General features: G+C 47.1%; 1 protein-coding gene across 3 annotated transcripts in view; it reads left to right on the forward strand.

The window, feature by feature from the left end:
* LRRC4B (leucine rich repeat containing 4B) overlaps nucleotides 1-25,713 on the forward strand; it is a 154,226-nt gene that overhangs the window by 70,167 nt on the left and 58,346 nt on the right. The window contains exon 1 of one of the 3 annotated variants that reach the window (XM_081837855.1): nucleotides 9,413-9,641. The exons of the other annotated variants lie outside the window; for them this stretch is intronic. The gene's annotated coding sequence lies outside the window, so the exon portion shown is untranslated. Of the gene's footprint in view, nucleotides 1-9,412; nucleotides 9,642-25,713 lie in introns of those variants that run through there. 3 annotated transcript variants of the gene reach the window in all.

A 25,713-nucleotide genomic window follows, 5' to 3' on the forward strand; every position in this document is an offset into this window, starting at 1 on the left:
CAACGTTTCATTTCCAAACAGCATCACTAAAGTATGGTATTAGAGAGAGAACAAGTGGGGACTTGCCACAAAACGTTGCTTTTTCGGATTAGGAAGCTGTGACCCTCCAGATGTTGTCCTCAACATTTCATTGGCATAGACAATGAAGACTCTTGAGGAGCCTTGAAGACAAATGGATTTGTTGTGGAATGAATGTTCATAGATTACAGTCCACTTCATTAGATACATCTGCTGAAGTGGACTCTAGCCCATAAAAGCTTATGCCATAATTACTGACTTACTATTGGTAGTTTCCCAGTTGAAACGAAACTGCAAACGATATCTAGCAGATATCTTGGTTGTTGGCTTCCACTGCGAAGAGAGAATCAAAGGGACTGCCTAAGTGATGGAAAGAGGAGCTTGGTTGGTAGAGCATGCGGCTCTTAATCGCATGGGTCGTGGGTTTGAGTCCCATGTTGGGCAAAAGATTCTTGCATTGCAGGGAATTATACTAGATGACCCTCGTGGTTCCTTCAATTCAATTCTATTCTTCTATGCTTCCGTGAAAGGCTTGTTCAAATCCTGACTTATTAAGCCAAAAGTAAATTTGAGATGTGTTTTAAAATGTTAATTTATTTTATAATGTATTTTTTTAATTGCTGATTTTATTTATATTTTAAAGCATTTTTTAGGTCAGCTTGTCAGATTTTATGGGCAATTTTAATGTATCTTTAATATTTTATGTAATCTTCTTATAGGTTTTGTTGATTAATAAATCCTGTTAAATTAAATAAATCAATAAGAAGAGGATACAATTATCTGGACATTCCCAGTGGCATTCTTAGCTTCATGTAATGTTTGGCAATATTTAACCACAGTCACGGAACAGGCTGACAATTCACTGGCCAATCCTCTTTGCACCCTATGGTAGCTTAGTAATTATTTTCATTTGTCCCATTGTCACAAGCCACACTTGTCTGCACAAAAGCCACACTCTGCTCACGCGAGGTGCAATTTGTCCCCACGCCCCATTTCATATCAATTAAAGATGCACTCCTTTATTATTCATATGTTTATTAATTAAATCCATGGATCATCTTTCCTCCCCCATAAGGATTTCCCAAGGTAGTTCACCGTTCAGATATGAAATACATCCAAGATTAAAACCGGCTCCGTGATGCAAGCAACAAAGGCAACAAAACACAAAAATAGCACCAGACAGCAGACGAGGTCAAAATCGTAATAATATTAGGCAGCCTTAAGAACAACCAGATGAAAATCCAACAATTGCTTTTAACCACCTTCAAATGTCCTGTGGGATAAAAGCTGCTTTTATAAAAACTGGGAGGGATGCAACCTAATGAGTCTCCTAAGGGAAGGAGTTTCCCATAATGGGTACCAGAACAAACAAATAAAGCCCAGAGCACTTAATTTTCCCTTTCACCAGCTTCTCTTGCTCTCATTCCAGGTGTAAGAGGTTGCCTGGTCTCACATCACCTTGGGAAGAGGCCAAGTGGTCATGTTTGATTCAGACACTAACCATTAACCTGAGGGCAGCAACAAATGGCCAGGAGAATGGCATTTGTGGTTTGTAGTAGGGCCATACCTTTGTGGTGTGTTCCGGCGCTGTGAATTAATAGTGCACTGTGCATAATGCAACCCCCATCCCGCTCCTCCCTGTCTTCCCTTTGTTTAGTGGGGAAAACCTCCCTGCTGCAGGCTTGTGTTAACAGCCCTGTCAGCGAGTGATATAAAACGCTCCTTTTCAATGTGCATTCATGATGATAGGTGCCCATGATGATATTGCGGCTGTTATACACCATCTCTCTGTGATTACTGTTCGCACCTGCACATAGGTGCCAACTCCCCGGGACCCTGGGGGCCCAGGGACCCACAAAATTCCCCATGAAGGGGCTGGGAGCCCGCAAATTTTGGTCCATGCTGCAATGGCACCCACGGTCCCAGGCACCCATGGTCGCGGGACCCAGCTGGTGCTCCTTCGCTTGCAAAAACCTTTTGAGTGGCCGTAGTGCTTTGTTACCATTCAGTGCATGTCCTTTAAGTTCCTCCTGAAATCCTGCAAGTTTTCATACCACAAATGTTTGTTGCTGTTGTTTTGCGTTGGTTGTGCCCCGCCAGTGAGGCAGTAGCGTTGGGGAAGCATCACAGGGCAATTACTAAAGCAAAATGATGTGTAGATGATCCAGGATAAATCCACCACAAATGTACTATTACTGCATCAATAATATGTTGCAAGACACCCACCCGCCACACTGTAATCAGTCTAGGAGGACCTAAATACCCACAGGGTAGAAATTAAGTACGTGGGTGCTTTTATTTATCATAGAAATGCTTCCCACCCCTTATCCTCTCCCCCTTCCTCATATTTTGTTTAATCCTAGCAAAGAAGGAAATTATATGGCTTGGGAACGGGAAGTGATAGACAAATTAGTGGAAGGTTTTAACCTCAGATGATTAACCTCTTTCCAGCCCTCTCCTCTTTGCTGTCCATCATCCGTTCCCAGTGGAGAATCACTAGCTAGACATCTTTTCATCATTATCTCCTGTGTCATTTTTCTGGGTGTTGAACATTCCTTTCCCGCCGACACAATGAGGTCGGCTGTCGTGAAAATTGGCGAGTGTTGCTAGAGCAGCCTCTGCCACTGGAGGACTAGCCTTAGCTGTGGTCCAAAACATCTCAAGGGCACCACCTTGGCAACTGCTGGTGGCCTCGCCTCTTCCTGTGTTTGGCTCTTGTTCTGCTCATAGCTGTCAACTTTCCCCTTTTCTTGCGAGGAATCCTATTCGGAATAAGGGAATTTCCCTTTAAAAAAGGATAAAGGTTGACAGCTATGGTTCTGCTTTCTGCAAAGAGGTATTAACCACGTAATTCAGGCAGCTGATAATGGTTTTTCTTCCCCTCACAGCAAAGTCACATGGCCACAGAGCCATGGACCAAGTCCTTCAGCCAATCAAGGTAGCTTCTCTTTAGAGTTGTTACCAGGGTAGAGATAGGTTTGGCTCCGGAAAGTTTTGACGGGTTGTGAAATCCAACCTGAAAACAAGAGGACAGGACTCATTCAGTGTTAATAAGACAGATGCACACTGGTAAGCATTGGTTGGGCAGACCAAATCACCAGCTGTGTTTGGGGTCAATAGATCTTTAAACCATGGGTGCATATATTCACACCTTGTCAGTAGCAGCATGGCAGCTCTTCCAACATGGCAGCTCCCAGACCCTGGTGTCAGCACCTGGCAGCCTTGGGCAATGAATTGCCACGGCCCCAACCACCTGGCAGGCCCCCCCCTGCTGATGCAGCGAAACCCCCCCCCCCCATTTTCCTGACCCAGCACTCAGAACAGCACCAGGCAGCTGCCTCTAGCTACTTTTTATATTATTGTTGTTTCACACAGTGCCCCTTGCATAATGTTTCTCCAAGGTGTTAACGGAGGAATCCAAGGGCTCCCTTGGGCAAAAAACAAAGACACCAACCAGGACAATTTGGAGCAAAACAGCAGCCTGTAGGCTTGGCCTTTATTGGAAACTGTTGCGACAGGACTCCCACCCACAACAAGATGAAGCAAGATGGAAGCCCAGAACAAAAGAAGACCCCAACTTTTATTAGTTACTAATCCTCCAAACTACACCCCTAGAACTACATCATGACTACATCATTGATACATCACAAAAAGGAGGGGTTGCGGGAGGGGTTTGTGGAGGTAACCTGAGTATTTTGTCACCTGGCTGGTTCCTCCTTTCCCCCTCCTCATGAGTACTTTCCAGGTGACAAAGGGAAGCTTGCAGTTTCCTGCCCCCAGAGGGAAGAGCTGATCATTGTCCTTTGTTCCAGTCTGTGCTGAATCCACTCCCATATGCAAGTTCTTTGTGACCTTGATGGTCTTCTGTCTAAGACCATCAGGGTTGGCATAACAACTGGGCAGGGCTCCTGTGTACATGCTGGTATGCTCAAGGGATTATGGCCATCCTGTATCAAACTTATCCCCTTTGATAGTCCTTTCTTCATGGAGCAAAATAAAAGTGGACCGGTGTAAATCCGATGTACGGTTGATTTACTATGAATTTATAACAGAAACGTCACATATGTCGTGTGTGAGTGTGTGTGTCGCGTTGGTACAAACTGAATGATTGGGGGGGGGGATTCCCTGCAACAGTTGCATTGTGGAAAACGCAAAAGGTGGCTGGGATACAGGTGCCCAGTGCGAAGTTGAAGCATTGCCTCACCAGCCAGGTAAGCCTGCCAGGCCTCGCCGATGGAGGAAACTATGGCCGGGGGCCACTGGCATTTATTTATTTATTTATTTAGAAAACGCCCCCTCGTTGCTTTGCATTCCAAAGCATCTCAGAACCATGCGCCAAATAGAAATCGATACAGTGACATTAATAAGAAACATTTCAAAAGCAGTATTAAATTAACAGTGTACTGTTCATATAATAAATACCTGTGTTCATGCGCCCATCCAAAATCACAACCTGCTCACTTTGTACGGGAGAGGCAGCTGGCCAGACCCTCCCCAAATCATGCAGCTTAGGGACTCAGAATAAATATTTCCTGTCCACCTGGGGCAACACACAATCGTCTCTCTCCTCACCCCTGCCACACATATCTGAAGGAAGCAAATTATGTGGATGGGTGGGAGAAAGAATTAATGTGGTTCCTTTCCTTCCATGTTTTTTTTTGGGGGGGGGGTGGTGGTGGTGGTTGCTTGGTTTGTTTTGCTTCCTTCAGATGTTATTTGCAACTGCTCAAGAGCAGACATACCAAAATGGCTTCCACACTGCTGCCCAGTGGCGTAGCGTGGGGGGTGCAGGGGGGGCCGGTCGCACCGGGCGCAACATCTGGGGGTTAGGGTTAGGGATAGGGTTAGGGGGCGCAAATCCAGGGTTAGGGGGCGCAAATTACTTGCCTTGCCCCGGGTGCTGACAACCCACGCTACGCCACTGCTGCTGCCTAGGGTTGCCATATTTCAAAAAGTATTTTGTTTTTGTTAAGAAACCCACCAAAATTGTTGAGCTTTCTTTGGGAACAAACCCAAGTTGTTTGGGAAACCTCCCCCAAAATAGTAATTTTAATAGTGATTTGGAGCTGTTTCCACTGCTTTTCCCATTGTGTTGCCATACATCCGGTTTTCCCTGACATTTTGCCGCTTCAGCAAAATTCCCCCCCCCCCCTGACACCACCACCACCACCAAATCTTTATTACGGTCATAGATCAGCATAAGGAAGGAGGGGTACAACCATTTAAAATCTTTTTTAAAAAGTTCTAAAAAAACTAAAAGGAGTTAAAACAGAAAGTATATGTAAAAGTCTATAAGAATCCTAAAGAAGCTAAGTGAGTCTAGAAGAATGGCAGGTGAAAATGATGGACTACGCAGAAACCATAGAGATTGGAGTAAATTCATTCAATATATAGACAATTATTGTAAACATATAAAAACACTAGCAGGACTGCAATAAATCTTGCAACGTTTATTAGAAGAATTTTTTTACATTTGATTAAAGTTTAAAAATATATTGGAATAAATGTAGAATTGTGATGATATAAATGTGGAGAAATACGACGTAAGCATGTGAAAACCAGATGATGAGACGGAGGGAAGTCGAGTGGCTCTGCGGAGCTAAAAGTTATGTAAAAAGGAATAAGATGTTATATGAATGTTAAAAATGGAAAATATCTCTATCTCTACCTCTATCATCTATCTATCATCTGTCTGTCTATCTATCTATCTATCTATCTATCTATCTATCTATCTATCATCTATCTATCTATCTGTCATCATCTATCTATATAAAAGAAGCTAAGCGAGTCTAAAAGAAGTGTTAGGAACATTAGACAAGAGTGAAAGTTCGTAAAAAGTTAGTATATATAAGACTGTAGCTATCAGCCTACAGAGCACTCCAATACGAGTGCTCACTATATCTAGTTTGTGGCACAGGTCATCATTCGACAGATTTTGAGCACTGCTGTGCAGAATCTGGCAACGTTGCATGTAGTAGCAGGGTTGGTATCTGAAAGCAGCAGGGAGGTATAGAATTGTCCTGTGTGCCCTGGGTACTTGCACAGTAATAATAATAATAATAATATTTTTTTTTATTTATATCCCACCTTCCCCAGCCTAAGCCTGGCTCAGAGCGGCTAACAACGGTAAAAATAACACAGTTTACATAAAATCATTATCAAATAATTGAAATACATTCTACATTCATGGTAGGATGAGGCTAGTTCAAATGTCTCTCTAATAAAGACATTGGAGAAGCACGTACTCTGTTGCTTCTATTTGTCCAGAGTCACAGGGGCATTGTGACTCCATCGTGACCCTGGCACCATTTTTACACCTGAAAGCCAGGGCGTATCGGGAATTTTCCTGACATACGCCAAACCTGCTGCTACCAAAATGGTGTCACCTATGCACCAAAGGGGAGGTATCAGCAGGCTTGGTGGGGGAACCACCAGTTTTATAGAATAGAATTGCAGAGTTGGACCAGTCTCCAAGGGTCATCTAGTCCAACCCCCTGCAATGCAGTGGTCTCCCATCCAATTAGAAACTACACCAGATCCTGCTTAGCTTTACAAATATGGTAGCAGTTTTCTGGATGCACCACTACGCTCCACATAACCTGCAGAGGTTAAAAAGAAACCACAGAGCATCCCAGTGAGGGACTGAGCATGCTCAGTGGGCACAGAATGCTGACTGACTGTTGGGAGGGATGGAAGAAAAAATTGGTGGTGAGGAGGAATGGAATTGGGGGGGGGGGGAGCATGGCTGGCTGGCACTCTCGGCAGGAGCATTCCAGGCTGCAATGTTTTGTAGCAAGTCCCCCTTCTGCAAATCTATTCTACAGGTGACTTGACAGCCATTCCATCTCCTCTCCTCTGATTACCGAGTTATCAGCTTCTCCAATAAATTCCGGTTTCCAGAAACCTTTAAGGGAAAGCCAGTTAAATGTGTTGTGTGTAAGTTTGTAAAATCGATTTGCCCTGAAGTGAGAGCAAGAACCCTAAAGTGGGATCTGAATGACCCTGCATCCCTGCATCTGGAGAAATATTTTGGAGAGATAGAGCACTGGGTTTTTAAATTTTCATTTCTGGGGACATTTTTTTTTTGAAGACACATGTTTTGCTAGGTTCTAAGAGAAACGTTTCACCAAGGCTGTGTGTGTGTGTGTGTGTGTGTGTGTGTGTGAGAATGTGGTATGATTTCCAGACACTCACTGTAATTTCCCCCGTCTCCAAATGTGGATTTAAACCACCCCTTTGTCAACATAATTTGCGGTTAAAGAAACATGGGGTGACGCTCTTCCCCTGCGTGTTAACTCGTTTCATGTGACTGAGTGGATGTAATTTTTGCAAGAAGAGAACCACACGGGGTGGCGATTATTCTGGATTAATTCATGTGGGCTAAGAGTGTGATCTTGCGTGCCCAAATTAACTAAAATTATTTAGTTACCTTCGCTGAAAGATCTTACGAACTTAGAAAAAAAGCATCAGGATACGAGCCTGTTAAATACAAATTCAACAGATATCAAATATGAATTAATTTTTGGATGTTGGTTAAAGAGTGAGCTGGTATTCTTTACTTACTTGGGTGGAGGATATAACATTTCGTGACATCAGGGGGCCAGATACATAGTCGGTACGTTGTGCATCCGAAAAACTAGGCTTTTGCCTTCATAATCTCAAGCTGCAATAGATATATTGGTTTCTTAGCTTTCGCAGCCAGAACTCTTTGTTATATTTGCTAAAACAGACTAAAACAGCTGCTCTTCTGGCAGGTGACCAGAGAATGAAAGGAAAAGTGGGTGTGACAAATAGGGAGGGGGGGTAGAAAGGATGACTGGGGAGAAGAGCAGTGAAGGAGGACGATGGTGGGGGGTGAGAGATCAACTGGGATTGAGGAGGTGGCTCAAGGGGCAATGGGCTTGACCTCTGTGGCACTCCTGTATGGGGGGGGGGATAGGAGGGTAGGGCAGTATACCTGAAGGAGCGCCCCCACCTCCATCATTCAGCCCAGACACTGAGGTCCAGCGCTGAGGACCTTCTGGTGGTTCCCTCACTGCGAGAAGTGAGGTTACAGGGAACCAGGCAGAGGGCCTTCTTGGTAGTGGCGCCCAGCCTGTGGAATGCCCTCCCGTCAGATGTCAAGGAAATAAACCACTATCTGACTTTTAGGAGACATCTGAAAGCAGCTCTGTATTGGGAAGTTTGCAATGTTTGATGTTTTATTGTGCTTTTAATATCCTTTTGGGAGCTGCCCAAAGTGGCTGGGGAAACCCAGCCAGATGGGCGGGGTAAAAATAATAATAATTATAATATTATTATTATTACAGTGGTACCTCGGGTTAAGAACTTAATTCGTTCTGGAGGTCCATTCTTAACATGAAACTGTTCTTAACCTGAGGTACCACTTTAGCTAATGGGGCCTCCCCCTGCCGCCGCGCCGCCACTGCGCGATTTCTGTGCTCATCCTGAAACAAAGTTCTTAACCTGAGGTACTATTTTTGGGTTAGCGGAGTCTGTAACCTGAAGCGTCTGTAACCTGAAGGTACCACTGGACATCACTACTGGCAGGGCAGGTGAGGTTCAGAGGCGTACCAAGGATCCTTTGAACTCTTAGCCAGGAGAGCAGGTGGGTGGGCTCCTGGTCACTTGAGACAGAGTGGAGAGGCGAGATTTTTGTGCCCCACCCTGGGCTTGCACCCTTGCCGGGGGCCAACCTATCCAAGCCCTAGGTACGCCCCTGATTGAGGTGCATCCCTGCGGAAGGGGCAGGTTTTTGGTTGACAGGCAGAATGGGAGGTGCACATAGCAATGTACAGATGTGCCTAGAAAAGATGTAAAATATGAAGGCCCAGAAGTTACCTAGGTGGTTTTAAGGCATATATACCATGCTGCAGGAAGCTGGAGAAGAGCGTCCATGGGTCCTAGCTCAGTCCCTCTGCCAAGTAAGCACTGGGCAATTCTGAAACCAGCATCCAGAATATTATCGCACATACAAATTGCTTTCTGCAGGGTTTTTCCCGTCTGGGATATTCGTGGGGTTGGGGAGAGAGGGAGATAAGGATGCCCATTTCTGGGGGTGGGGGGCGGTTGTAGGGCTTGCAGATTTTTTACGGATGGAGGGGGTGGGCGAGGAGAAAGAAGAACTGGAGAAGGGGCAGGAAGGAAAGAATAGAGGTGGCGAGTGCGCGGGGGGGGGGGGAGGGATGAAAAGCTGAAGCGAGCCATACAAGGGGGAGAGGAAGGAGGGAAGGCGGAAGGAGAATTGGAGGAGAGAAAGGGAGGCGGCGGAAAGGCTTGGGGGAAGGAGAAGGATAGAGAAGCCCACCCTCCCTTCATCCCCATCTCCCCTCCCCTGGCCGCGCTGCCGCTGGGAGGATGCGCCGTGCTTCCGCCTCTGCCCCCCCCTCCCTTCTTCCTTCCCTCCCCGCCTCCATCCATCCATCTATCCATCCGCGGCAGCTCCTGCATGCCGAGTCCCTTCCCCTTTCTCTCGGCTCCTCTCGTCGAGGGGGCGAAGTCGGATTCCTCCCCCCGCCCGCCTCCCCCTTTGCACTGCCGCGGCGAAAGAGACGGAGCGGGGGGGTGGCGGTGGAGAGCGCGCGACAGCCGTGGCGAAGGAGGAAAGGCGAAGGGAGGAGATGGTGAGCGGTTGCCATGGGGATGCGGCGCGGGTGGAAGAGGAGGGGGGGAGAGAGAAGAGAGAGTTGGGTACCAGGGATGCAGAAATGGATGGACCAGGGATGGAGAGGATGCAGTAGAACCAGCGAGGCTCGCTTCTCGGCTCACCTCCTCCTTCGCCCCTTGCCTCCTCCATCGCCATCCAAGCATTGCACACACACACGCCACGGTTCAGGGTATATTACTTGCTTCTTCCTCATGAATCCTTTCCCCAGCGTACCCCCTTGAACTCCCAACCCTACACTGGTGGATATCTGCAGCTCCCCCTCCCCTCCAACCCTCTCATGTCCCACCTTATTATGCCCTCTCCCCAGCCTCTTCTATTGTCAGCCAAGCCCCTCTTCCCTCCACACACATTGGGCCTAGTTGCCTCTCAGTCCCCTCTGCTTCCTTCACCCTGCTTCCTCCAAATCCTTAAAGGGTCCTCCTCCGCCTCCTGCCCTCTTTTGCATCTCACCAACCCGCTCCTCGGAAACATTTCCATCAGTGAAATTCAGTGGTTCAGTTGGGTTGCTTTTCTGGTCCAGGCAGAATGGAGACCTATGGGCTTCGAAAGGAACCATGCCTCTCCCTGCCCAACCCCCCCACTTGCTTTCCCATCCCACTGACTTGTGACACAGGATGGAGGGGAGGGCATTGTGATCCCCACACAGAATATGGCTTGGCTTGCTTACTAGAGTGATATATTGCCTGCATTGAAATGATCAGATGGTGTGGCAAACTGAGCACTAAGAAAATGTAATGTGGCGTGAGTTACCTTGATGAGATGTAGAGCCCAGTGGCACAATGGGTCAGTGTGTCTTGCTGTTCACCAGATGTTTGGTGGTTTGAGCCCACCCAGGGATTCCTGCATTGTGGGGGATTGGACTAGATGCCCCTTGAGGTCCCTTCCAACTCTTCAATTCCATGATTCTATGTCTCCTGCTCCCCATCCTCTGCAGTGCAAATTCTTTCTGTTTGTCCATTGTGGTCTGGTTTTGACTGGTGAATGGATGGTTCTGTTGCCTGGTGGGTGGACGTTGCTCTAAGTGGCCTTTGGGCCTCCCCTGACTCTATGGGGAGCCAGTGGTGTAGAGAAGAAGAAGAAGAGTTTGGATTTGATATCCCGCCTTTCACTCCCCTTCAGGAATCTCAAAGCGGCTAACATTCTCCTTTCCCTTCCTCCCCCACAACAAACACTCTGTGAGGTGAGTGGGGCTGAGAGACTTCAAAGAAGTGTGACTGGCCCAAGGTCACCCAGCAGCTGCATGTGGAGGAGCGGAGACGCGAACCCGGTCCCCCAGATTACGAGACTACCGCTCTTAACCACTACACCACACTAGTGGCTAGAGCGCTGGCCTAGTGCCTGGGAGTCCAGAGTTCGAATCCCTCCTTGGCCATGAAACTTGCTGTGTGAAAATAGAGTGGGGAACTGTGTACGCCACCTTGAGCTCCTTCGGAGGAAAGGTAGGCTACAAATTGTTATTATTATTTCTGCACTGCAGGGGGTTGGACTAGATGACCCCTGGGGTGCTTTCTGACTCTACAATTTTATAATTACAAGCAACAGTAACAAGGGATATGAGGGACCACCCCAATTTCCCTGTCCATCTCCCCAGACCATCTTTGCAGCACACCTTCCAGTTCTCCCTCTTTCCCAGTCTGTGATCTCAGCCTTGTAAATAAGCACTCGCCTGGTCTTTGTAGGAGACAAGGACTTGCATGCAGGCTGGTGGAGGAGGGGCAGATTGCTGTGTCCCACCTCGGCCTGGAAGCCAAAAGCAGGCTGCAAGAGAAGAGAATCTGCACCCACCGTAGAAACACATCAGGCTGCTGTAATAAGGATGGCGCTCTCTGCCCTTCTTATGCCAGCCTGCAGCAGACTGGTGACTACAGGGCAAGTAACTTTTACAAAGCTATTTGCCTGGATAGTTCAGCTGGTTAGAGCGTTGCGCTGATAATGCCAAGGCTGCAGGTTCGATCCCCACATGGGACATCTGCATAGTCCTGCATTTCAGGGGGTTGGATTAGATGATTCTCAGAATCTCTTCCAACTCTGATTCTATGATACTCTCAGCTTATTCTGCCTTTGGGGCCCTTTGCCATGCCTTCAGTTTTTGACCTTTCTTGTATACACACACTGTGCTGGGCCCAGGGGTAACCCTTGAAACGCATTCCAGGACCGGACCAGAATCCGGAGGTTGTGCTAGGAGTCAGTCCGACAGGGCCGAGGCAGGACACAAGGCAGGAAACCAGGCAAGGACAGGTACAAGATCTCAGGCAGGATCTAGCATACACCAATGTTGCTCCCGCAACCTGGGGTGGGGTCTGACAGCCTTTTATCTTTGTCGGGGTAGCGGCCAGTCCTGATCCCCTGGCAACTCACCTCCCTTTTTCGCTCGAAGGCGAGCACTCCTCCTGCGAGTACTCAGGTCTCTCCTTCTGTCAGACCTTAGTCTTTGCAGCTCAAGAGATGTCGTTGGGTTACTAGACCCAGGGGCCACCTCAGCCTCCCCTGACCCAACCGGTAGTGGAGCAGCTGTAAGTAATGGCCCAGCTGAAGCCAACGAGGTAATCCCTGCATCTGGAGCCAGGGCAGGCTCAGGCCCCTGACTTGGCCCAGCTGGTGCTTGTTGCAGGGGAACCTGTGCAGACTGGGACTCTTCAGGACCAAGCCCCAGACTTGGTTCAGATGATGCCTGAGGCAAAGGATCCGGTGCAGACTGGGACTCCTCTGGTTCCGAGTCCCAGGCCATCACACACACACACCTTCAACATGGGGTCCCATATCTGTCTTCGAAGTGTAGTCCAGTGGAGAATTTCCTGAGCTCAGACTCCAGCTACAAAAGGTCAGGGAGCAGGTGCTGGGGAACAGTTCAGCTGGAGAGTTCTGCTGCCAGCCAGAGTGGATAACACTGGCTTCAGGTGGACAAATAGTCGGAACTTCCTATGTTGAAAAGAGCTGGAGGAAACTCCTCTGTGGTCACCCTTGGGTGGAGGTATCAGTGGTCAAGGAATGGAACTCAGGTTACAACACCCAGTCCTTGATAAAAGCGACAAGGGGTGTATTCGGGCATGAATGCCAGGCCAGAGTAACTTCTGAGCTGGAGCAGAACTGGTTTATTTATCACACATATTTCCTGCGCAGAGTGGTGGAACAAGAGGCTACCCGGTCATATTCTATCTGGACTGTGACCTGCTTTACCATAGCAATGTGTGAGCATGATGCACTCTGTCCTAGGTCCCATTCCCTGGGATTGTCCTCCTCAACAACCATTTGAATTTGCAGCTGTGACCGTAGTTCACAGGCGAGGGATGAAGTTTGTAAAATAAGTCGCCACATGGAAAAAAGAGGATAGAGATAAATGCCCTCGGCCCTACCTCTCATAATAATACTAGAATTTGGGGTCATAGAATTATTGGAATATGCAGATGTCCCAAACAGGGATGAAAGCTGCTCCATTCTCTAACCAACTGAGCCATCCAGGGGTCATCCAACGAAATTGATTGGCAGGAGAAGCAGAGAGCAGACAAAAGGAAGCGCTTCTTCACACAACTCGTAATTGATTTATAGAATTGGTTGCCAGAAGATGTAGCGATAGCCGCTAGCTTAGATGGATTTTAAATACAATTAGGGAAGTTATCGGGAGGGTCGGGCTACTAGTCGCGTTGGCTGTTTGAAATATGTAGGTCAAGAGATGGGGAACCTGTGGCCCCTGCAGATGTTGCTGAGCTCCAGCTCCCATCAGCCCCAGCCAGCATGACCAATGGTCAAAGCTCCCAAAGTATAAACAACATATTAAAACAAGAATAGGCGATAAAATGCAACAGTAACAAAACAATGAATGTCAGCAACCCAGGAGAGCTAACGGAAAGACTCCACAAGCTAGAAGATTAGATGCACTTACCAACCCTCCATCCCCCACACTTAGGGCAGGGAAATTGAACAATGAGCATTATTTTTTTTAAAAAAAAGCTTACATAACTTTGAAGAGTTAAGGGTGCTTTCACCACCCACTCATTCTAATTATTCAGGGGTTCGGGGGGAGCAAGTAATCCATGTAAATCAATTTTTTCCTGAAAAATAGGAATACTTAAAATGTTTTAATTGTGGATGTTTTTAATGACGATGGAATTGTTTTTTGTGTGTTTTAATTATGTATGGATTTTATAATTGATTTCAAACTTTTGAACTGCTTAGAAGCTCTTTCAGCATGTTAGCAGTATATAGAAAAGTATATAGCGGCTGCAAAATTGACAGAATTACAAGCCTGGTAGATGAAGGGAACGCAGTGGATGTAGCCTACCTTGATTTCAGCAAGGCATTTGACAAGGTGCCCCATGATATTCTTGTAAAGAAGCTGGTAAAATGCGGTCTTGACTATGCTACCACTCAGTGGATTTGTAACTGGCTGTCTGACCGAACCCAAAGGGTGCTCATCAATGGTTCCTCTTCATCCTGGAGAAGAGTGACTAGTGGGGTGCCACAGGGTTCTGTCTTGGGCCCGGTCTTATTCAACATCTTTATCAACGACTTGGATGATGGACTCAAGGGCATCCTGATCAAATTTGCAGATGACACCAAACTGGGAGGGGTGGCTAACACCCCAGAGGACAGGATCACACTTCAAAACGACCTTGACAGATTAGAGAACTGGGCCAAAACAAACAAGATGAATTTTAACAGGGAGAAATGTACAGTATTGCACTTGGGCAAAAAAAATGAGAGGCACAAATACAAGATGGGTGACACCTGGCTTGAGAGCAGTACATGTGAAAAGGATCTAGGAGTCCTGGTTGACCACAAACTTGACATGAGCCAACAGTGTGACACGGCAGCTAAAAAAGCCAATGCAATTCTGGGCTGCATCAATAGAAGTATAGCATCTAGATCAAGGGAAGTAATAGTGCCACTGTATTCTGCTCTGGTCAGACCTCACCTGGAGTACTGTGTCCAGTTCTGGGCACCACAGTTCAAGAAGGACACTGACAAACTGGAACGTGTCCAGAGGAGGGCAACCAAAATGGTCAAAGGCCTGGAAACGATGCCTTATGAAGAACGGCTAAGGGAGCTGGGCATGTTTAGCTTGGAGAAGAGGAGGTTAAGGGGTGATATGATAGCCATGTTCAAATATATAAAAGGATGTCACATAGAGGAGGGAGAAAGGTTGTTTTCTGCTGCTCCAGAGAAGCGGACACGGAGCAATGGTTCCAAACTACAAGAAAAAAAGATTCCACCTAAACATTAGGAAGAACTTCCTGACAGTAAGAGCTGTTCGACAGTGGAATTTGCTGCCAAGGAGTGTGGTGGAGTCTCCTTCTTTGGAGGTCTTTAAGCAGAGGCTTGACAACCATATGTCAGGAGTGCTCTGATGGTGTTTCCTGCTTGGCAGGGGGTTGGACTCTGTGGCCTTTGTGGTCTCTTCCAACTCTATGATTCTATGAAAATAAAGGGACTCCCAACACCTTACTCCATGCTTCCCAGGAAAGTAGAGTCCTGTAAAAGCTTGCCTCGAAAGAATGGAGCCCATGTCCTAACTCAAAAGGATGAGAAATCTGTTTCCCTGCAGATGGTGTTGGGCTATGGCTCTTATCATCTCTCCCCATTGGACTTGCCGGCTGGGGTTGATGGATGCTTCGTTCCATCAACATCTGTAGGGCCACAAGTTCCTTATCAATGTAGCAGGAAGATCCAAAGAGGTCTTCAAGGACCATCCATCCTAATGCCCTCAGGGGTGAATAGGGAAAGTCGCTTCTCAGGTACCCAGTTGCTACCCAGTGCTAGAAACTCAGGTATATAAGCTAGGCGCCAAATGGCTCCTTAAACCAAGGCTACAGCTGCCAAAATGGAATGTCTAGTTGCCATTTTGGGGCAAGACGGCTCTTAAAGTCTTGTTTTTCAAATGATGGACTGACTGTGACTGGATTGTCAGTTAAAGATTTGGCTAGTTTAAATGACAACCTTGAGTTAGATTAAGAACTTTGAGAAGTTAAAGAAGAAAAGTCACTTGATCCAGGGACAGTCCACATATATATTGGCCTATTCCTATCTCTTTTTCTTAATGGTGACACGGACCATTCATAATGTAGGGCTATTCTTCACAACTGTGAGCCGGGCAGTGGGGTGGGGTAAGTGAAGACACGCAACAAGAATTAGCTGTAACGTTGTTCACTGCTCCTGCTCAGGCTGCACAGAAAAAGCATTTTGGTTCTTGAGATTCATTCTGATTGTGCAGATAAATGATAACTGATGGAATTCTACAGGATGGGGTATTGGCTTGTGAAAACAGTCCAGATCTGATGATCCCCAGGCATGTACCTCCAGATGGTGGAGATGTTGGGCGCCATCTTGGCGCCCAGGCATCTTCACTTGGTCACAAGTGGCCGATAGCCAGGTGCAAAATGTGCCTGGCACCTGGCTGGTTTTGAACACTGCTGCTACACCTTTGGTTGAGAGCTACAGCCTTGAGAAGGCCAAAGGATGATGGGAGTTGTAGTCTGGCAACACCTGGAAGGCCACACATTCTCCATCCCTCTTCTAAGGTCAATACTAGCTCTCAATACTACAGTGAGGGGAAAAAAGTATTTGATCCCTTGCTAAATTTGCCCGTTTGCCCTCTGACGAAGAAATGACCAGTCCATAATTTTAATGGTAGGTTTACTGTAGCTGTGAGAGACAGAATAACAACAGGAAAACCCCCAGAAACCCGGAAGACGAAAGTCAGAGATTGATGTGCATTATAATGAGCGAAATAAGTATTTGATCCCTTTGCAAAAGATGACTTAGTACTTGGTGGCAAAACCCTTGTTGGCAATTAGAGCGGTCAGGTGTTTCTTGTAGGTGGCCACCAGGATTGCACACATCTCGGGAGGTATTTTTTCCCACTCCTCTTTGCAGATCCTCTCCAAGTCAGTAAGATTTCGAGGCTGATGTGTAGCTACTCGAACCTTCAGCTCCCAACACAGATTTTTCGATGGGATTAAGGTCTGGAGACTGGCTAGGCCACTCCAGGACCTTAATATGCTTCTTCTTGAGCCAATCCTTTGTTGTCTTGGCCGTATGTTTCTTCGTCAGAGGGCAAATGGGCAAATTTAGCAGGGGATCAAATACTTTTTCCCTTCACTGTAGCTGCTTGGGAAAAGCAGCAGTGGCAGACATCTGCTTTGATACTGTGGGAGGCAGGATGCTGGCCTAGATAGAGGAAGGCCATAGCTCAGTGCTAGAGCATCTACTTTGCATGGAGAACATCCTACGTTCAGTGGCGTAGCGTGGGTTGTCAGCACCCGGGGCAAGGCAAGTAATTTGCGCCCTCTAACCCGTGGATTTGCGCCCCCTAACCCGTGGATTTGCGCCCCCTAACCCTAACCCCCAGATGTTGCGCCCAGTGCGGCCGGCCCCCCCTGCACCCCCCACGCTACGCCACTGCCTATGTTTGATTCCTGGCACCCCGAGATAGGGCTGAAGGAGACTTCTGCCAGAAACCCTGGAGACCCACCATCAGTCAGTGTAGACAACACTGAGCGAGATGGACCAGTCATCTGACTCAGGAGAAGGCCGCTTTTTGAGCTTTTGGCCTGACCCAGCATATTGCCTCTGGGAAGTGCTGCATTGATACTTCCCCAACTAGTGTTAGAAATTAGCCAGGCGCCAGGCGCATTTGACGACTAGTAAGCGTCCAATGGGATGTGGGTGGCACTGTGGGTTAAACCACAGAGCCTAGGACTTGCTGATCAGAAGGTCGGCGGTTCGAATCCCTGCGACGGAGTGAGCTCCCGTTGCTCGGTCCCTGCTCCTGCCAATCTAGCAGTTCGAAAGCATGTCAAAGTGGAAGTAGATAAATAGGTAGCACTCCGGCGGGAAGGTAAATGGCATTTCCGTGCGCTGCTCTGGTTCGCCAGAAGCGGCTTAGTCATGCTGGCCACATGACCTGGAAGCTGTACGCCGGCTCCCTCGGCCAATAAAGCGAGATGAGAGCCACAACCCCAGAGTCGGCCACGACTGGACCTAATGGTCAGGGGTCCCCTTTACCCTTTTAAGCATCCAATTGTGACCATGTGGGGATCTCTGGATCCCAGATTGGTGCCTGACATCTCCATCTGGCTGGCCCCTCCGGCTTTCTTAAGCAGGTAAGCAGAAGAGCTTGTTGTTGCATTTACAGCCCATCTTTTTTTCCAAGGAATACGTACATGGTTCACAGCTTCCCCCCTAACCCTGCTAATCCCTACAATGACCCTGTGAGGTAGGCTAAATTCATGGCTGAGTAGGGATTTGAACCCTCATCTCCCCGGTCCTAGTCTGACACTCTAACCACTACACCACACTGCCTTCCTAGAGTACTTCTGCTGTGGGGCAGCTCTATAAATTAAGTAGGTAAATAAATATGGGGAAAGCAAAATGTCACTTAGAGAAGGATCTGAAGCTTGAATTTGTTTTATTCTGGATTATTTGACTGGATGTTTTAATTCGTAGTAAACTGCTTTGAGATTTTTTCCCTTTAAAATATAAAGAGGTATAGGAATGAAATTAACAACAGCAACAGCAATCATACTCCACTGTAAAAAAGGCGTCTAGACATTCTGTTGTGGTGACTGCAACCTTGATTTAAGGTACCATTTGGTGATTAGCTTATATATCTGAGTTTTTAACACTGTCCCCAACCTGAATTCCTCCAGATTATGATGGATTCTGAAGTCCCATCAGCCTCAGCCTGTATGCCCATGGGCTAGGAAGATGGGATTTGTAGTCCAAGAGGTCATCAGGTTGGGGAAGGCTAACCTTGGAGAGTCCTAAGCTATGAGCCTGTGATAATACCTGATCAGAAATCCCAGGATTCTTTGGAGTGTATATTATAGTGGTATAAAAGAGTTTTAATTCAACTCAACAGAGTTTATTTTGTATTGGCTGTGAGCCCTAACCTTAAGAAACTGAGCAACATTTAGATCCTTCATTGCAGATAAAAACAACAACCCTTAAAAACATTAGCACCAATTAAGGCATCACAGACAGTGAACAATCATCACGCAGGTCAGCCGACAATCATTATGCAGTCCTAGTCTACAATCACTTGTACGAGTATTAGAGGTTAAATGTTGTCACGTTTTCCCAAAAGCCATCCATTGACTTGGTGAAAGCGTTATTTGAGTTTGCTAATAAATAGATACACGCTTGTAGTCTAGGTAAGCCCTGGAGCCGCATGGAGCCTAAAATACAATATTAAGAATCCAGTTGGCTTGGCGGAGGGAGGGAGCATGTCTGTTCTGAATGAGGAATATAATTAAACCTATTTTATATATCTATATAAATACCTGTGGGAGGGTTGAAAGGACTTTGGAAAAAAATAATGAAAGCATTTCATGATCTTGGGATATTTAAGAGAGAGAGAGAGAGAAATGGGCATTTCCCTCATTTTTGCAGCATAAATGATTTAGCATTTTTCTAGGCAGCCCCAAGGCGAAGGAACTGATACTTCATTTTGTACTGTGTGTGTGTGGGGGGGGGGGGGTCTTCATAGGAAAAGGATCATCCTTTGCCTTGTGTTTCTCTTGGACAATTCTCAGAATTATTTTGAGCACCTTCTGCTGTGCAAGTCCTTATGGGAATCATAGAATTGTAGAATTTTAAGAGTCGAAAGGGACCCTGAGGACCATCGCCCCTGCAATGCAGGAATATGCAGCTGTCTCAGACGGGGATTGAACCTGCAACCTTGGCGTTATCAACACCATGTTCTAACCAACTGAGCTAACAAGCGAATGATTAAAAGCATCCCCCAAAAGTGTCTAGGGCAGGAAAGCACACACAGGCCATACATAGCCGCACCATACATGAAAATCAGTATCGTACCACTTCAAACGTGTATTGCTTCCCTCCTCCCAAAGAATCCTGGGAACTGTAGTTCATTAAGGGCGCTGAATTATGGTGCTGGAGGAGACTCTCGAGAGTCCCATGGACTGCAAGAAGATCAAACCTCTCCATTCTGAAGGAAATCAGCCCTGAGTGCTCACTGGAAGGACAGATTGTGAAGCTGAGGCTCCAGTACTTTGGCCACCTCATGAGAAGAGAAGACTCCATGGAAAAGACCCTGATGTTGGGAAAGATGGAGGGCACAAGGAGGAGGGGACGACAGAGGACGAGATGGTTGGACAGTGTGCTCGAAGATACAAACATGAGTTTGACCAAACTGCGGGAGGCAGTGAAAGACAGGAGGGCCTGGCGTGCTCTGGTCCATGGGGTCATAAAGAGTCGGACACGACTAAACGACTAAACAACAACAACAACAAAGAGTGCTGGGGATTACTAGCAGAACCTTGTTCCCATCACAAGATCTACAATTCCCAGGCTGGTTTAACAATCAGTCCCTCTCTCTGGGGAACTCTTGGGGTCGTAGTTTTGTCATTTTCCGCATTTTATGCATCCGGGAGCAAATGTGATCTTGCCAATCTCCCATTGGAATCTCTCTTGTTTTGTAGCGTCGTAGAGTTTGAAGGGGTTTGTGGGTCATCCATTGCACCCTCTGCTCAGTGCATGAACTGCAATGTGGGATGGGACTGCAGTATACCCTACACACAGCCACACAGCCTTTGCTTAAACCCTCCCAAAAATGAGAACCCATCTTGCCATTAGAAAATTTCAGACTCGCAGCTGTCCATGGAGGCACAGGTCAATTCTGTGTCCAGGGCAGCTGTTTATCAGCTCCATCTGGTACGCAGGCTGAGACCATACCTGCCCGCATACTGTCTTGCCAGAGTGGTACATGCTCTGGTTATCTCTCGCTTGGACTACGGCAATGCGCTCTATGTGGGGCTACCTTTGAAGGTGACCCGGAAACTACAACTAATCCAAAATGCAGCAGCTAGACTGGTGACAGGAAGCGGCCGCCAAGTCCATATAACACCAGTCTTGAAAGACCTACACTGGCTCCCAGTACGTTTCCGAGCACAATTCAAAGTGTTGGTGCTGACCTTTAAAGCCCTAAACGGCCTCGGTCCAGTATACCTGAAGGAGCGTCTCCACCCCCATCGTTCTGCCTGGACGCTGAGGTCCAGCCCCGAGGGCCTTCTGGCGGTTCCCTTGCTGCAAGAAGCCAAGTTGCTGCAAGAAGCCAAGGAGCCAGGCAGAGGGCCTTCTCGGTAGTGGCACCTGCCCTGTGGAATGCCCTCCCACCAGATGTCAAAGAGAAAAATAACTACCAAACTTTTAGAAGACACCTAAAGGCATCCCTGTTTAGGGAAGCTTTTAATAGATTATTGTATTTTAGTGTTTTGTTGGAAACCGCCCAGAGTGGCTGGGGAAACCCAGCCAGATGGGCGGGGTCTAATTTTTTTTTTTTTAATTATTATTATTATTATTCCACCAAGCTTTTGAACGCCACAGGGGGATTTCACACATGGCAAAGCAGGGGTGCCATTTAGTGTGTGCGATGCATGTATACAAGTTCAGTTTCAACGTCTCCTTTTGGGAATGAAGGAAGCAGCAAGAAAGAGGGGGAAGAAGCTGGGAGAGAGGTCATTAAGTAGTTCACCAAGACCCTCATCAATTTTCAAGTGGTCCAGGAGGAGAAAAAGTTTGGGGAACCACTGAGATGGATCATAGGTGATTATTCCTCAGGACAGCCCATAGATCTCTTACCAGTTTGTTGGTAGTAGATGCCAAGGAACTGTTTATTCTCGGTGCTGGCCAGAGTTACAAATCCATTTACCATTGACCTGTGTTGATGATGTGATTGTGGTTGTTATAGAGTATCCAAAGAGGAAAGAATTATAGCCAACCCTTCTTTCCATAAGGCAGCTTTGTGACTTTGACATCTTTTCTCTGCCTCCCAAGGAGCTCATTGAGTTTCCACCATTTTATCTTCCACAACAGCCTTGCAAAGGAGGTTAGGTTAAGATTGGGTGTCCGGCCCAAGGATCGTGGCTGGAGCAGGAATTAGAAATGGGCAGCTCTCGGTGTACGTTCATTGGCACTCTCAGTGGGCGGGGCCTTTTCAGGGGTGGTTCCCTAGGCGAGATGGATGGGAGGTTGCCTGCTCTGGATGGGGTTACGCTTCCTCTGAAGGAAAAGGAATGCAGCTTGGGTGTCCTTGTAGAGCCGTTACTGTTGCTTGAGGCTCAGGTGACCTCAGTGGTGTTGAGTGCCTTCCATCGGCTTTGGCTGGTGGCCCAGCTGCGCCCCTATCTGAACAGGGAGAGCCTGTTCTTCTTTTGCCTGTGCTGTGGTAATCTCTAGTGATGAGGGTGGCGCTGTGGTGTAAACCACTGAGCTTAGGACTTGCCGATCGGAAGGTCGGCGGTTCGAATCCCCGCGACGGGGTGAGCTCCCGTTGCTCGGTCCCAGCTCCTGCCAACCTAGCAGTTCGAAAGCACGTCAAAGTGCAAGTAGATAAATAGGTACCACTCTGGCATGAAGGTAAATGGCGTTTCTGTGCGCTGCTCTGGTTTTGCCAGAAGCGGCTTAGTCATGCTGGCCACATGACCCGGAAAAACTGTGGACAAACATCGGCTCCCTCAGTCAGTAAAGTAAGATGAGCGCCTCAACCCCAGAGTCGTTCACAACTGGACTTAACTGTCAGGGGTCCTTTACCTTTACTTTTTTAAGGTTCAGTTACTGCAACCTGTTAAACATAGGGCTGCCTCTGAAGATGGTTAAGAAATGTCAAGTGGTACTGAATTTGGCAGCTCAGTTACTCACTGGGGCAAGATGGTTTGAACTTACTACAGTGGAAACTCGGTTTTCGGACATCTCCGTTGACGAATGTTTGGGCTTTCGAACGCCCAAAACCTGGAAGTAACTGCTTTGATTTCCGAAAGTTTTTCGGAAGCCGAATGTGCCATGGGGATTCCATTTTGAGTTTCCCTATTGTATTGAGGCTTCCGCTTTCAGTTTTTGGACGTTTCGGAAGTCAAACGGTCTTCCGGAACGGATTACGTTCGAAAAGCAAGGTTCCACTGTACCCTGATCCTGGCCTGACTTCACTGGCTGCCGATTAGTTTCTGGGCCCGATTCAAAGTGCTGGTTTTGACCTATAAAGCCATAAACAGCTCAGGACCGCCATACCTCAAGAACCGCCTCTCCCCATAGGAACCGACCCAGACCCTGTGAACATCATCGATGGCCCTTCTTTGTGTGTCCATGAAAGGTCTGGAGGGGGTGGCAACATGAGAACAGGCCTTTTCTGTCATCTCTCCCCATTTGTGGAATGCTCTCCCCAGGGAGGCTCGCCTGGCACCTTCATCGAATATCTTTAGGTGCCATGCCAAACTGTTGGAGGTTTATAACATCAGAGGTCGGAGGGACATCTGTCGGGGTTGCTTTAGTTGCGATTCTTGCGTGACAGGGGTTGCGCTAAATGACTCTTGGGGGTCCCGGTCCAACTCTACAATTCTACGACTCTGTTAGAGGTCTTTTTTTAAGCAGACGAATCTTCTGCACATGCTTAACTGTTGAGCTATATATCCCTTGAATAAGAAGAATTCCCATTCTCACGAAGGCTTCCTAAGTAGCAACTGGCCCATCTCACACTCAGCTGATAATAATGATAATAATGATAATAATTTATTATTTATTATTTATACCCTGCCCATCTGGCTGGGCTTCCCCAGCCACTCTGGGCGGCTTTGAACAAAATATTAAAATACTGTAATACATGCAACATTAAAAGCTTCCCTAAACAGGGCTGCCTTCAGATGTCTTCTAAAAGTCTGGTAGTTGTTGTTCTCTTTGACATCTGGTGGGAGGGCATTCCACAGCGCGGGTGCCACTACCGAGAAGGCCCTCTGCCTGGTTCCCTGTAGCTTCATTTCTCGCAGTGAGGGAACCGCCAGAAGGCCCTCGGAGCTGGACTTCAGTGTCTGGGTAGAACGATGAAGGTGGAGACGCTCCTTCAGGTATACTGGACCGAGGCTGTTTAGGGCTTTAAAGGTCAGCACCAACACTTTGAATTGTGCTCGGAAACATACTGCTTGCCTCTGAATTGCTCCTTGTAATGAGGCCTCTGCTCTTTGTCTGTTTGGCTTCCAGCTCAGTGTGACTCCCCATCTCGGCGCTGGAACGGCACTCGCGAAGGCAGGGCAGGGTGGTGGGGAGTGAGGCAGATGGATGGCTAGACTTTGAATGAGCAGCATTAGAAGCAGATGACGCCTCGCGGACACCCACAACTACCTTGGTTTAACTTTAATCTGATTTAGTTAAACCGTCAGAAAGCTGTGTGTGCCGGCGCAATCCCTTTAGTAGCGGGGAGGGGACTCGCGTCGCTTTTGCCAGCATTGGTTGAGATTAAAAACTGATACAGCAACAAGGTTATAAATCCGATTACGGCACGCTCGGGCTGGATACGCCTGGCTGGAAGGCCTCTTTTTCTTTTGAAAGCACTTCAGCTCGTCAACTTTCCGCTTGCAGGCAAGTCGACGGAGCAATGCAATGAGTTTATGAGCTGAACGTATACAGACCCTCCAAGTGTCCCTATTATCCAGGGACAGTCCCGGATTTACAGAAGCCGCCCCAGTTTCTGATGTGGTCCCAGAATCTCCCACTTTCCCTTAGGGTGTCCCTATTTTCACAAGAGAAATGTTGGAGGGTATGGTAGGACAGCCTTATTTTCATTGGAGAAAGTCGGAAAGTATGGAGTTATGTGACCTCCGAGCCAAGGAGATAAGTAACTATACAGACAGCCCTGCTTAGGGAAGTTTGTAATGTCTGATGTTTTATCGTGTTTTTGGAGTTCTGTTGGGAGCCACCCAGAGTGGCTGGGGGAACCCAGCCAGATGGGTGAGGTATAAATTATATTATTATTATTATTATTATTATTATTATTATTATTATTACTACTACTACTACTACTACTACTTTAGCAGACATCTGAAGGTCTTTATTTAAAATATTTAATATTTTATTATGTTTTTATAATGTTGGAAGCCACTCAGAGTAGCCACTCAGTCAGATGGGTGAGATGATGATGATGATGATAATAATAATAGGACATCCATATTTTCTTTTCTTCTTTTTTCTTTAGGAGTTTTCCAAAATTGTAATACATAACATATTTTAATTACCTTTATCTGTCTTATTACCCCTGGACTTCCCACCCCATCCTTCCATGGCTTCCCAATTCCTCCTCATTATGCTGCATATCCTCTATTTCTGTTTTAATTATTTCAATCAGAAAGATGCTGGAGGGTTCTGCATATATAGGCTGCAGTTTGCACGTTTATTCTTGGCACCATACGGAACATGGACACAATGTTGGCCATGAGCAAAAGGCTCCTTGGTTATAGTGCACAGACCACAGGGCTCAGCGTGCACATTTCGTTTGGAGGATTTGCCCCGAGAGACCTTTGTCCCCAGTACGTCATGCCACACTGACATTTGCCCATCAAGCTTGTTGCTGTCTGCACTGACTGGCAGAAATTTTCCAGGGATTCAGACCCTTGAATCTAGAGAGCTTTGCATGCAGTGTTCTGATTCCTCAGATCTGTTCAGCTCTCCTGTGAAAATGCAGACAAGGGGCAAAGTATTACGGCCCTGGATACAGAATTTAGGATTCTGAGGAACTTGATTTTAATTGTTTCGGACATTTCTGGACCTCATGATTTGCAGATATATGCTTGAGTGTAAGATAGTCTGAAATCTCAAAAGACAAGAGAGGCACTTGAATAAAATGACTGTGATTCCTTAATCTTCCCCACATCCCACAGCAAAATCAGCACATGGTAGGCACATTTTAGTGCCATGTCCAAACCCTAAACTGTGCTTAATCTTAATTGTGCCTAATTTCTCGAGTGTCACTGTGGTGCAGTGGTTAGAGCCTTGGAGTAGGACTTGGGAAAGCAAGGTTCAGATCCCCATTCAGCCATGATGCTCAGTGGGTGACCTTGGGCCAGTCATCGCCTCTCAGCCTACCTCTCAGGGTTGTTGTGAGGATAGAAGGGGGCGAGTCAGAGCCGCATGTACCCTTCTTAGAGAAAAGGTGGGCTATAAATGTAAAAACAAACCATGGTTTGTTTAAACAAGCCAGCTTTATAACCTATGGTTTGCAGTTACCTTGCTTGGAACAAGATTACCCA

This window comes from Podarcis erhardii (genome assembly GCF_964252035.2).
Source record: "Podarcis erhardii genome assembly, chromosome: 13".
NCBI classification, from domain to species: domain Eukaryota; kingdom Metazoa; phylum Chordata; class Lepidosauria; order Squamata; family Lacertidae; genus Podarcis; species Podarcis erhardii.